The following is a 15,414-nucleotide window of genomic DNA, read 5'->3' on the forward strand; positions in this document are numbered from 1 at the left end:
TTTCCTTTTTAAACCATCTGTCTCCGTTCCTCAATCGCATCTCGAATAACCTTTAAAAATACAATTTCCATGCATTCGCGTAGAAAGGACATTTTATGCATGCAACCATACACATCATATTCAATTTATTCAATTAAAACTATTTAATTATCTATTTTCCATTCCCCTAGATTTGCATGTAGTTGGATTATGTCATCTTAATTTTGAACTTTACAAAAAGACAGGGATATGATGCTTGAAATTATGGGATAAGGAAACATCAGACACGATCTAATATTCAGGGTACCTCACCATGCTAGAAAACTTTTCATACTAGAGTTCTTGTCATAATAATATTCTTACCATACAAGATACATAGTTTCGTCTCTATAAATATCAGGTACTCTTTGAACTTACATTCATTACTGACACAAGCACTATTATATTCACAGTCTTAAGTTTTTCTCCGGACTGACTTAAGCATTGGAGAGGCTATATTAGAAGCACTTCTGGTGCCCTCTAACGTTTATTCGTCCACACAAGACCTAGCTCGGCTACAGTTAGGTTGGCCATATTCAGACATATATGCTCGGATAACATGACAACTACAAGGAACATTGAAGTATTTGGCTCACCAAACCGAACCCAAGGAACGTGAGATTTTTTTTATCATCAATTGTCATCGTCTGTGAGAAACTAAAGAAACAAGAGAGAGGAAGACGAAATGTAAAAAGATTCTGTGACCCAAATATAGAAGGTGAAAATAATGCTCCACCGCCTCCTTCGTCCGGTTTGATATGGCTTGGATCACCTAGTTGATCATTACCACTATAAATCATTTTTTGGCACAAAGACAAGCCAACTACCCTCCCCAGGCCAGAATGATGTTACGGAGGAAATTAGAAGAGTACGGGAATAAGTGCAACAACTACAAAAAGCACGTGGGAGGACTCTATCCACCCTCGCCACGAGCTATCATTTTTTAAACTGAAGAACTTACATATGCGCTACCTCTAAATTTTCGATTTCCTAGCATCAATGATTACAATGGGAAAGGGGATCCCAACGAGCATCTAGCTCAGTTTGGTAATTTTACCTTACTATGACAGTATACAGATCCCATCAAGTGATAGGTATTTCTCATCACCCTAACAGTTGTAGCTTAGCAATAGTTCAATCTGATTGAGCCCAAAAGCATTAAGACATTCCAAGACTTCAGAAGGATTTTCTTGCACAAATTTTCTAGTAGCAAGAGGCAACCACTCAATACAGTGAGTTTATTCAGCATGAATCAACAAGAGCAGGATAGTTTGTCAGCATATCTCCTGAGATTCAATGTAAAAGTGGTGGAAGTTCCCTCATCTACGCTGGGCTTACTAATCATCACCTTTATACAAAGTTTGAGGCCAGGGGACCTCTTTAATTCAATTGTGAAAAAACCTATTGTTATCTTCGAAAGATTACTGGCCCAGTCAAAAAAATACATCAAAATTGAGGAAGCACAGAAACTCGGGTGGAAGAGCCCAAAAAGTCCCTCGGCCACAAAGGAAGGCCCGATCAGAAATCTTCGCAACTCGGCCTACACAGCCAACCCAGCTGCCTTACTCGGAAAATTCGCTACATATATTCAGTTGAAAATGAGCAAATCTCGGGCTCTGGTAATTTATGAAGAGAGGTACCTCGTTCAAATACCACGAAGAATTGATAAGGGTCCTCGAGCATTTCCCTCAGACAGGTATTGTGATTTCCACAATGATTATGGTCATACCTTGAAGAACGCACACATTTGGCAAAGAAAATTGAGCGCATAATTCAAATTGATTTTAACATAAAAGCCATATTGGCCAACATCGTTAGAAGATAATTGGCCGCCCAAGTGAGCAAGGAAGAAAGGAAATGTTGCGATTGGAGAGGATATCATAATTCTCGAGGCAAAGACTGCAAAGCCTCACTCTACCCCTCGAGGAGTTATAAATATGATTTTTGGAGGACCTACTGATGGAGACTCTAACTGAGCAAGGAAGAGTAGCACACAGATGATGAATAACATAAAGATTGATGAGAGAAAAGTATGAACTAGGGCTATCCAAACCTCACAATGATGCTTTAGTTATCCCAGCTATGGTAGCGAATTATGAAATAGCTTAGATATTTGTAGATTCGGGCAACTCCGTAAACATTTTATTCAAAGAAGCCATTGATCAAATGGACTTGGGTAACTGTAAAGTAGAGCCGGTGGTGATCTGCTCTGTTCGAATTCACAGGGGACACTTTTGAACACATTGGAATTATAAACTTTCTCCACTCCATGGGTGAAGTACGTGAAGTACATGCATGGAAGACTTGAATAATCAATTTTATCATAGTCGAAGCCTCTTCTGCATACAATGTTATATTAGGTTATCCCGCTATGGCATCCTTTATGGTGGTAGCCTAGAATCTCCACCAAAAAATTAAGTTTCAAATGGGGAACACTATCGAGAAAGTTAAGGACGATCAAATAGTAGCTCGAAAATGCTTTGTGGAAGAAGTTCGAGTGGAGATAAAAGTGGCAAGGATTGAGCACCCGAGCCAATAGAAGCTACAGGGATACGATCACCTGAATCTAATTGAAGATGCAGCCCAAGTAACTACTGAGGAAGAATGTGAGGAAACAATTATATTCGCTCCATCACGTGCAGTTTGAACAAACAAAACATTAGTCGAGCCCTTGAAAGGTCCTCTTCTCAATCGCTTTCAAATAAACAAAGATATCATCGCATGGTCGGCCTCTGATCTCATTGGGGTCAGACCAAATACTATGGAACATTACTTAAATGTCCTGACGGACGCCTGACCTATATTACAAAAACAAAATACATTTTGGGTTGCAAATAGACGTAGTCTTACGAGATCAGTTGGAAGAATTATTGAAGGCCAACCACATAAAAATGGTAATATTTCTGAGTTGGCTATCTAATGTGGTACTCGTGCCTAAGTCTTCGGGAAAATGGAGAATGTGCATGGATTTCCGAGATCTTAATCGAGCCTGTCCGAAATATTGTTACCCCATACCATGAATCAATCAACTGGTCTATTCCACTGTCGGGCATTAACTGATGTGTTTTTTGGATGCTTTCCTAGGGTACTATCAAATCCCGACAAAGATAAATTAAATTTCATTACACAAAATTAAACTTTATGTTATGTTGTCGTCCCCTTCAAGCTCAAAAATATTGGTGCCACATATCAAAGGCTCGTGGACAAATTCTTTAGAGATCAAATCGACCACAATGTGGAGGTATATATGGATGACATTATGGCGAGGAGCTTATCACTAATTTGGAATAAACCTTCTCTAATTTTCGAAATTACCGACTGAAATTGAATTCAAACAAATGCAATTTTGGCGTCAAAACAGGAAAATTCTTGGGCTACATGATTACTTGAAGGGTTATTGAAGCTAATCCGGAGAAAATCCAAGCCCTGGACATTATGGGAGATCGCCTCGAAATATTAATGAACTGCAAAATCAGATGGGTCAAATTACAGCATTATCTACATTTATTTCTTGATCGGCTGATTGGACCTTTCCTTTCTTAAAAATCCTCTTAAAAGCCTCTATTTTTGATTGGAGCCTAGAAATTGAACGAGCTTTCCAAGATTTGAAGTCTTATCTAGGTGAACTGTCTATGCCGAACAATCGTACTTGGGGAGAAGTGTTATATGTTTATTTTCCTGCCACATCCCAAGCGGTAAGCTAGGTCCTAGTCTGAATAAAAAGCTTTGATCACAAATCAATCTATTTCGTTAGTCATGATCTAATGGAGCTGAGCTCAATTACACTAACAAAGAAAATTTGTCTCTATATCTTGTCATTACAACTCGGAAATTAAGTCCATATTTTTCATCACACCATATCTTTGTGCTCAACAACAACAGTTTTGGAAGGATTGTCTATAACCCATATGGTTCAGGAAGACTGATAAAGTGGGTAACTGAACGCAGTGAGTACGATTTAAAGTTCAAGCCCCGAACTGCTATTAAGGCCCAAGCATTGGCCAACTTCATAGAGGAAACTATTCAAGTAGATGAAGAGAAGTATAGGAAAATTTATGTGACGGTTCTTTTTGTCAAGTGGGCAGTGGGATCGACATTAAATGGGACATCAAGAGAAGGGCTCTCTATTTTGTCCTTCTAGACAACGCTTTGTACAAGAGGTCTTTTTCCTGACCTCTCTTAAAATGTTTAAGAGATGATGAGGTCAATTATGTGTTAGGGTAAATCCACGAGGCTTGTTGTGGGAATCATCTGGGCAGCGTGGTGCTAGCACGAAATACCTTGTTGTCCTGGTTTCTCTAGTCTACTATGAAGAAAGATGTAATGGACATAGTGAAGAAGTAACAAAATTGTCAAATACATGCTAATTTGTAGTTAAAACAAGTCGAGCTCATGAAAGAAGTGGTGTCGCGGTACCTTTTGATCAATTTGGTTTGGACATTGTAGGGTCTTTTCTTATAGCAACCAAGGAAAAAAGGTTTTTATTAGTAGCATTCGATTTATTTTCCAAGTGGATAGAGACTAAGCCGTTAGATCGTATCACGAAAAAAAAGTGTTAAGATTCATGTGTAAAAACATTGTATGTCACTTTGGCATACCAAGAAGACTTATACCGGACAATGGAAAGCAGTTCTATGGGTCAAAAGTACAAGCATGGTGCAGGGAAATGAAGGTTGAGTAGGTCTTCACGGTAGTAGACTACCCAAGAAGCAAAGGCCAATTAGAAGTTACCAACAGATCAATTGTTCAAGAACTTAAGATTAGGCTCAGGTAGGCCAAAGGCAACTGGGTAAATGAACTCCCAGCCTCTTTTGGTCTACGCACTACAGAGAGAACCGGCACATTTGGCAAGTGGGTAAATGAACTCCCCAGCCTCTTATGGTCTACGCACTACAGAGAGAACTGGCACAAGAAAAATTACCTATAGCATGGTTTATGGTTCAGACTCCATCCTGCCCATAGAGATCAGCCAAGATAGTGTTCTTGTAATAAATTATGGATTGGACAATGAAGACCTGGGAGCCATGGATATTGATTTAACATAAGGGAGAAAAAATCGAGCAACAGTCTGTCCTTAACACCTATAAGAAAAGAATGGATTGAGCTTATAATAAAAGGTCTGAACTCACGCATTTGAATAGGGAGATTATTTATGAAGAAAATTCAATGGCAAGGAGAAAGAGGAAAGATGTATGTTAAGCATGAGGACCATTCAAGATGGTGGAGAAAGCTAGAGCAGTTGCATATTACTTAGAGGATGCGGAAGGAACAAGGACCAAACGACTTTGGAATATTTGCTATCTAAAGAAATATTACTTATTGAAGACTCGCGGGTCAATTCAATGAAATTGACCCTTTTTTTAAATATTGTTTGCATTTTTCTAAATTGAGTTATGTTTGAACCTTTACGTTTTTTGATTTTTCCAATAAATTATTCAGTATAAGGGTTTTTATTAAATCTCCTAAAGAAAAAATAAATGTAAGTCCAACAATGGTTGGTCATCTCATAAGAATTCCCCTGGAAAAAAACTTGTAAATCTCGACCAGCTCAGCACTTTAAAGTCCATCTTAGCTTGGCACACTTTGTAAGTCCAACGGAGCTTTGCCAACCACAAAGCCCAAACAGCTTGACACTTTAAAGTCCAACATATCCTGACATATTTCGTAGGTCCAACGGAGTTGGCCGACCAAAAACCCCATTTAGTTTGTCACTTTAAAGCCCAGAACAGCCTGGCACATTTCGTAACTCCAATGGAGCTTGACCGACCACAAATCCCGACCAACTTGGAACATTAAATCTCAAAACAGCCTGACACATTTCGTAAGTGTAACGGAGATTGGGATTATCACAAATCCCAGCCAGCTCGACACTTTAAAGCCCAGCACAGTCTAGCATATTTCACAAGTACAACAAAGTTTGGCCGGCGAAAAAGCCCGACTAGATCGACACTTTAAAGCCCATCACAGAATAGCCTAGAACATTTCATAAGTCCAACGGAGCTTGGTCGACCAGAAAGCCCGACCAGCTTGTCACTTTAAAGCCCAATACAACCTGACACATTTCGTAAGTCCAACTAGCTTGACGGATCCCAATTTAGTTTCTCTATGTACTGATTTTTATTGGAAAATCAACATTAGCTATTCACACAACTTAAAGTTCGCAAAAAGTAGCATAATATTTTAAAGTGCTATTCACTCATTCCCTAAAACACATTTTCCATCCTACCAATGCTATTTAAAATAATAAATCATTAATTTATCAACATCTCTAAATTATAAAATTTCATTGGGGAAATTTTAAATCACTTCCCTTTTCAAACTCATCTTTCTCCTTACTCCCTACCCCTCTAAATCTTTGTTTTATCTCCCCATTTTTCCAAAATTTTCAAAAACATCCTTAATTCTTATAATTTCGGTACATGGCATTGTTATACCTATCGAGCCTATTCTTGAAGGCATATAGCCCCAAGACATACAGCTACGCAAGGTTTTCAGCCTATATACTATTCTCAATAATCGATTTTTATTTTTATTTTTTATAAAAAGCCCATCATGCTTCCGTATAATAAATTTAACAGTTTACCTCTTTGACCAATGTGCCATGGGATTATATCCACCAAGTTTTATAGACTACTCCTCATAGCCTAACCACGCAGTCGCAACAGATGGTTCCTGATGCAGATTCCCTCAACAGCACTTAGCACAACCCTGTTTCGTTTCCTATCTCAGGGTGTATAGTAAAATAGTTCAATTTTGAAACTAATACATTAGAGGGGCAAAAGCCTTGGTTCTTTTATTCAAACATAAATACTTATTATTACATAAGTAACATCCTGTAGAGGAGGAGAAACTTTTTTAGCTACTAATAGTAGCAGAACTTACAACACACATAAACTTGAAAGAGAAAATATTACAAATATTTTGAAGAAAAACGAAGATGTTGAGTGATCCTTCATCTTTCTTCTACCTGATTATTTATAGAAGTCCCTGCAGGATTTGTATTTCATACTTCAAACTCTCGCTATAATCTGATACCTTCCAGATGTGGTTTGCCCTATCTGGTTGAGTGGTTGAATGGTCCCTCCACTCAAATTGTCTTCTTCCTAGATTATTAATCTAGAAACAGCTCGTTCTTCTGAATTTATCTCCTGGCATAATCAGTGGATATGTGTTTGTATTATATCAGCTGAGATCTCGTTCCCTTCTTCTTTTAACAGTTTGTAGAGATCTTTAGTATTTACCAACTGCTTTCTTATTCTCTTGATGCGTCTTTTAGAAACCTCTAAATATGTATAATACATTTTTCTTCAGGTTTCGACTTTTTCCTTGTGTAATTTTACTGGTTCCCATTTACTCTATTTATATTTGTAATTGGGTCTAATTATCCTTGTTCATTTAGTGGATGAGTCACATGCCCACTATCTTTTGTCGGGGAATCTTTTGCTTTTGTTATCCCCAAAGAAAAGTGATTAGGTTCACATGTCCACTTATTTCTGTCGAGGAATATTAAACTTTTGATGTCCCCGAGAAAAACGTGATTGTGGTCCTTCACCACTTGGTCATGTTTCTGCAAGATGCTTCCTGTCAGACCGAGGTCTGAAGACCTTGCCATATTATGGCTCTTTTTGATTGGGGCACTCTGAGCAGATCTGTTCTGACCATCTTCCCACATGAGCCATATTGCAAAATTTCCACAGAATATTTTTCTTCTCGAATAGATCTTCTGCAAAACTTGTGGTTTTTCCTGTCATAGTATTTAACAAGAATGATCCGTTTACCGAATTATGATAAAATTTAAACGAAACTTGAATTTGTCCATCTCAGTTAGACAGACCAAAAAACCCCATTCCTCTTCTGGTATAAATATTGTCTTCAGTAATTGAAGCAACCAGGGGTGTTTCTTCTAACAGAGGATCCTTGATAAATTTCTGAACATTTGTATCTGGCCTCCTTAACTTGATAAAATGAAAGGCTTCGTGTGATCCTTTTCCTGTTGATTCTGGTGTTGTACTAAAAAAGTATTGCTCCAAAATATCTCATCTGGACGAATAATCGTTATTTGCCCAAGTTTCATGAACAGCTTCTTGGATCCATTTTGGTAATGCTGAAATTTCTGATAAGCTAGGCGATGTGGTATAAACTGAGGCAAGAGCCCCGAATTCATACCAAGTTTTGACCTCATTTGGATATAAATTTGGTTTCATCCATACCCTAGGATATTTTTCTGAAACATCAACCCTGATAGTGGCTGGGTTAATGCCTACTTTTGTTTTTAATTTCTTCCATTTTTGCTGGTAAACCTGAAATTGAGAAATTGCAGCTTCATTAGTATCAACCTTAGATTTACCCTTGTCAGTATTAGGTCTAAGATTGATCTTTCCCTCTTCAATCCCCGAGGTGATGGGTTGACTTGAGGACTCGAGATAAGAATCTGGAGTCTCAATTTTTGTTTCAGCCGACTCATCTGGAGATGATCCCGACTTAACACTTGTGCTAGGGGTATTTGAATCCCCTGCTCCAGGTATAGAGTCCTGTACTCGAAAAATATCCATTTGGGAAACCAATGGCTTCTCATTGTCTTGGAGGATAGGCCTTTTCATTACAAATCATAACTGAGTATAAGCATGTAAACATCCTATAATTCGATCAGAGACAATTCTCTTATCGTCCTGTTGTAGTCTTCCCGCAACTTCTGCGTTTAATACCAGCTTGTTAAACTCGTTTTGAAGTATTTCAAGGTTTTCCCTCAAATGCCTCTGCATCTTGATGGTGGCATCGATATCACCGCTGTCCATCTCTGTTTAAAAAATCTGCAAGAATTTTTTCATGAGATTTTATTATCACAATATCAAAAATATAATTCTGACATAGTGCTTGCCATCTTAATAATCTGGCCTTCTCAGGTTTAGACTCAATTCTTGTAGAGTCCAAAATCAATATACGTAAAATCCGTGCATTTATTTAATTTGTTAAATTAAATATTTAAGTTTAAATTGATTTTAGAGATGCATTTATGAAATTGCATTATTTTAATTATTTATGTTTATTTGATGCACGTTAAAATGTTTTCTCGAGTTTATGTTTCAGGCGAATATTCGATGCAGAATCGAGGGAAAGAGACCGGCAACGATTTTGGCGATTTTAAAATATGGTATTTTATTTTAAGTTAGGATTAAGGCATATTAATTGATTTATTAAGTTTTTAGCATTTTTTTAGAAGCCTAATTTAATTTATAAAGTGATTTTAATTTTTTTTAATATGAATTTAAAATATAGGATTTGTTTTGTGGTTATGAATATAAAACATAGGATTTATTTTGGGGTTCTATATCATGGTTTAGTACGATTATTAAATGAGGTCAAGTCCCGAGTGATATAGAATGTCATAAGCTATTTATTTACTTCGGTGGTGAGCACGAGCTACCTACGTCTAAGTTATGAAAAATAAGTATTTGAACTCATGATAGTATGTGCAGCAGTGGCCCCAAGCGAGATCCAATGAATCCCTCAATGCCAAGTAAATATGTTCGACGTGCAAAAGAAAATGCTTTTAAGTTTTTGAGTTATGCTAAATGTCTTGTCACCAAATTATGAACGGGTTTGGAAGTCGTTGAACGTAGCCAAGGACCTCTCCACCCCGATAAAGCATGATCGGGTTTAGATCAGGATTGAAAAGCGGTAAAGCATGACCAGGGACCAATCCACCCGTTAAAGCATGAACGGGGATCTCATGTATGTGGTAGTGGACTTTCCCTGCAAGCCCAGTAATCTGCTTTAGTCTGATCAGGCACTTTTATGTAATGAGTCACTTGCTTTGAAACATATCTCTATGCAAAATGATGTAGTTTATGTATGTACAAGTATGCAAGCATGTATAAGAAAAGTTTTACGTTGATGACACGTCTATGTTATGTATGTATGTTCAAGCTTTTATATGCATGTTCAAGTTTCAAGTATGTACGCTATATTTTTAAGATGCATGTGGTTTTATTACGTATTACTTGTTATTTCCAATTTATACATGTTGAGTCTTTAGACTCACTAGACTTGATCGATGCAGGTGAGGATGACCATGAGGAGACAAGGGGTGGGGACCAATGAGCCGACTTGGACTGCGCATGAGGCTAAACCCGAGGACTGCCCATGTTTTTAAGATTTTTATGCACGCTCCAAATACTCTGGATTTTTGAGAGGATTGTTTACGATGTTATTGATTACTTTAGCAAACTTTATTTGGCAACTTTTGTCGCAAATATTTTGGATGAATAGTATATTTTTATCGCAAATGGAAGGTTTCTATTTATTTAAGAAAATTTTTAATTTTTTCGTAAATTTTAAAGTATTTAAAAGTACGGTACGTTACAGTTTGTATCAGAGCGGTGTTCTTATAAAGGGTTATGCCTTTTGCCAGTTTCGAGAAGCTCACGAAGTCACACCTCAAGTCTGTAAATTTTAAAGTTTTAAATTCTTTCATGTAGTAAGCATCAAGTCACGATTTCAGCAAGTACATGTTTTAAGTTCAAATTTCGTGCATCCTACAATACTGATATTAGGTTATGGTATTATGGGTTATGTGTTGGGTAAAATTTAGAACGGTATGACTCCTAGATGTTTGGTTGCCCGTGGAGCAAGGGATGAGGACAGATAGGCTTGTGATGGGGAGAGGGCCACTCGTCCTCGCCCACCGCCAGATATGCAGGCACAGATACTTGCATGTATGACTCAGTTCTTCGCACAGTTTGCAGGGAACAATGCTGCAGTGGACACAGAGGCGAGGCCCAAACCAGAGGCTGTATATGAGAGGTTTAGGAGGATGGATCCGAAAGAGTTCTCGGGGACTACTGACCCGATGGTGGCTGAGGGATGGATTAAATTCATCCAGGTGATTTTTGATTTTATGGAGCTGCAGGATGCAGACAGGGTCAGGTGTGCCACATTCCTTCTGTCAGGAGACGCAAGGCTTTGGTGGGAATGTGCATCAGTGTCAGTGAACTTTCAAACACTGACGTGGAATGGGTTCAAAGAAGTTTTCTACTCCAAGTACTTCAATGATGAAGTACGATCCAGACTGACCAGGGAGTTCATGACGCTGCGACAGGGAGACAACATCGTAGCAGAGTTTGTGAGGAAGATGAGGCATTTTATTGATGGGTTACGGCCAATATTGCACCGTGATGTGAGGGTTGCTGGTCCTACTTCCTATGCCATTTTCGTATCTAGAGCCTTGGCGGCAGAGCAGGACCAAAGAGACATCGAGAATGATAGACAGGGCAAGAGGTCCTATCAGGCACCTCAACAACAGCCAGCAGCGACCTCAGTTTAAGAGACCTTTCCAGGGACAGCAGGGGAAGAGGCCATTTCAGGGACCGCCGAAGGGCAAGGGTCCTATCTCTCCGCAGAAGGCTCCTCAGAGGCCTGGTAATTTCCCGCTGTGCCCAAAGTATAATCGCCAACATCCGGGACAGTGTTTGTGGGGATTGGGCAAATGCTTTAAATGTGGAGCCAATGACCACATTTTGAAGGACTGCCCACAGTGGATGCAGCCGACCTAGAGAAGGGTGTTCGCCATGCATGCTCAGGAGGCGGACCCAGAAACGACCTTGTTGACTGGTAAATTATTTAATTCAGCACAGTATTAGTTTTGTCATTCATGTTTTGAATTTGATTTTTGGGATTATTAGTGTGCTAGTAGTATTTTGGTGACTTGGGTAGAGATTTTTCTACTGTGCTTGAGGTTAAGATTTGAATTTTTGGGAGATAAGTTTTTGTGTTGTACCAACGTCTCTCAGAAAATATTTTCATAAAGAGAGTAGCCACGAAGGCCTTGATAGATTCAGGGGTCACCCTCTCTTTTATTTCGGAGACAGTTCGCTAATCATCTAGACGTCAAGTCTATTGGACTCGACGTGAGCTATACAGTGACAGTCCCATTAGGGTAAGAATTATCAGCTACTAGCGTGGTCAGAGACATCGATCTGGAACTGCAGAGCCACATAGTGTATGCTGATTTGATTGTGCTGCCAATGCCTGAGTTTGATATTATTTTGGGAATGGACTGGCTGACGAAGAACATAGTTCTTATTGATTTACAGAAGAGGTCAGTGTTTGGAAGACCGTTGGGCATGTAGCAGTTTCTCTTTGAGCCAGCTAGATGGAGGAGTTTCCGTCGCATGATCTCTTACATGCAGGCGCGGAGACTTATACGCAAGGGTTGTCAGGCTTTCTTGGCCAGCGTTGTTTCTGCACCTGACGTACCCACTCCGTCATTATCTGATGTACCAGTAGTTAGAGAATTTCCTGACGTCTTTTCAGATGACGTCACAGGCCTTCCACAAGAGAGAGAGGGTGGAGTTTGCCATTGATCTTTTTTCAGGAACCGTGCCAATCTCTAAGGCACCGATCTTTTAGCTTCAGCAGAGATGTTAGAGCTGAAGCAGCAGATTCAATAGCTCCTAGACAAAGAATTCATCCGCCCTAGTTTCTCACCATGGGTGCACCAGTACTCTTCGTAAAGAAGAAGGATGGGAGCATGAGGCTGTGTATCGATTACCGAGAACTGAACAAGGTAACAGTGCCACTTCCAAGGATCGAGGAATTGTTCGATCAGTTGCAGTGAGCTGCAGTGTTCTATAAGATAGATCTTTGATCGGGATATCACCAGCTAAAGGTGAAAGATGCAGATATTCATAAGAAAGCCTTCAAAACCAGATATGGGCATTACGAGTTCTTAGTGATGCCGTTTGGACTGACGAATGCTCCAGCGATTTTCATGGATCTCATTAATCGAGTATTTCAGCCCTACCTAGATCAGTTCGTCATAGTGTTCATTGACGACATTTTCATTTACTCGAAGAGCCATGAGAGCATATTCAGCATTTGAGTACAGTGTTGCAAGTTTTGCAGAGACACAAGTTGTTTGCAAAATTCAGTAACTGTGAATTTTGGTTGGAGAAGGTAACATTTTTGGGTCATATAATATCTAGCAGCGGTATCGAGGTGGATCCAGCTAAGGTAGCAGCATTTAAGGAATGGGTTGAACCGAAGAATGCTTCAGAGATCCGTAGTTTCCTAGGCCTAGCAGGCTACTACAGGAAATTCATTTAGGGGTTTTCTTCGATAGCAGTACCACTCACTTCATTGACCAAGAAGAATGCCAAATTCATATGGAGTGATGAAGTCAGAATAGTTTTGACACTTTGAAGCAAGCTCTTATTTCAGCTCCAGTGTTAACCATGCCAGCAGGACAAGGTAATTTCGTGTTGTACACCGATGCATCTAAGCTCAGGTTAGGCACAGTTTTGATGCAGCACGGTCGGGTTATAGCTTATGTTTCCAGGCAATTGAAAGTGCATGAGAAGAACTACCCGGCTCACGATCTTGAGTTAGCTGCAGTTGTCTTTGCATTGAAGATATGGAGACACTATTTGTATGGCGAGAAATGCCAAATATTAACTGATCACAAGAGTCTCAAATATTTCTTCACGCAGAAAGAGCTGAACATGAGACAAAGACAGTGGTTGGAGTTGGTAAAAGACTACGATTGTGAAATTGGCTACCATCCGGGGAAAGCTAATGTTGTGGCAGATGCCTTGAGCCGTAAAGTTGCAGTAGTAGCACAACTGTCAGTACAGAGATCTCTTCAGTCAGAGATTCAGAGATTTGGGTTAGAAGTTTATCAGTCTTCGTTGCTAGATCAAATCCGTGCAGGTCAGCCTTTAGATGAGCAGTTACAGAAATGGAGACTGAAGGATGAAGCCAAGGGCAGTGTACTCTACACTATGTCTAATGGTATTGTGAGGTACAGAGGAAGGATGTGGGTGCCTAGTGTTGATTCGATCAGAGAGGATATTCTGACAGAGGCACATGTATCTCCGTATTCTATCCATCCAGGAGGTACCGAGATGTACAAGAATTTGCAGATTTTGTATTGGTGGCCAGATATGAAGCGAGATATCCGTCGGTTTGTGTCTGAATGCCTCACTTGTCAACAAGTGAAGGAAGAGCATCATAGGCCAGCATGAATGCTTAAGTCACTCCCTATTCCCGAGTGGAAGTGGGAGAATATCAGCATGGACTTTGTAGTTGGTTTACCGAGGTCAGTTAGAGGATTTAATCCTATTTGGGTTATCTTGGATCGATTCACCAAGTCGGCACACTTCTTGCCGGTGAAGACGACTTTCTCCATGACGCAGTATGCGGAGCTCTATATCAGGGAGATAGTTCGATTGCACGGGATCTCAGTTTCTATTGTGTCCGACAGGGACCCGAGATTTACATCGTCCTTTTGGAAGAGTTTGCATGCAGCCATGAGGACGAAGTTGCTATTCAGTACTTCATTCCATTCTCAGATAGATGGCCAGTGTGAGTGATTGATTCAGATATTGGAAGATCTGTTACGAGCCTGTGTGATAGATTTTCATGGGAATTCGGAATCGAAGCTACCTCTAGTGGAGTTTACCTACAACAACAGTTTTCAATCCTCTATAGGCATGGCTCCCTATGAAGCACGTGTATGGAAGGAAGTGCAGATCGCCGATTAATGTGGATGAAGTCGGTGAGAGATCAGAACTTGGCCCAGAGATTGTTTCAGCAGACTGCAGATGTAGTGGTCAAGATTCGAGATAGGATGAAGACCGCCCAGAGTCGTCAAAAGAGTTATGCTGACAAGAGGTGGAGAGATCTTGAGTTTGTCGTAGGAGATCACGTATTCGTGAAAATAGCACTTATGAAAGGTGTTATGAGGTTTGGGAAGAGAGGCAAGCTTAGTACGAGATTTATTGGACCGTTCGAAATTCTTGACAGAGTTGGGACACTAGCTTATCGTGTAGCCCTACCGCCGAATTTGGCCGGAGTGCACAATGTGTTCCACGTTTCGATGTTGAGGAAGTATATTGCAAATTCTTCGCATGCTTTGAGTTTTGAGCCGTTGCAGTTGGCTCTAGATATGTTGTATGAGGAAAGACCTGTTCAAATTCTAGACAGACAAGAGCGGAGACTTCGGAACAAAGTGACCAAGTTGGTCAAAGTCTGGTGGCTGAATCAATCAGTGGAGGAGGCCACTTGGGAGACCGAAGCAGATATGAAAAGTCGCTTTCCGGAACGGTTTGGTAAGATTTAATTTCGAGGATGAAATTTATTTAAGTGGGGGAGAAACAGTAGAGCCCAAAATCAGTGTACGTAAAACTCGTGCATTTATTTAATTTGTTAAATTAATTATTTAAGTTTAAAATGATTTTAGTGATGCATGATTTATGAAATTGAATTATTTTAATTATTTATGTTTATTTGATGTACGTTAAAATGTTTTCTCTAGTTTATGTTTTAGGCGAATATTCGATGCGAGATCGAGGGAAAGAGACCAGTGACGATTTTGGTGATTTTAAAATGTGATATTTT

Source organism: Primulina tabacum, chromosome 16, assembly GCF_025594145.1.
Source record: "Primulina tabacum isolate GXHZ01 chromosome 16, ASM2559414v2, whole genome shotgun sequence".
In the NCBI taxonomy this organism is placed as follows: domain Eukaryota; kingdom Viridiplantae; phylum Streptophyta; class Magnoliopsida; order Lamiales; family Gesneriaceae; genus Primulina; species Primulina tabacum.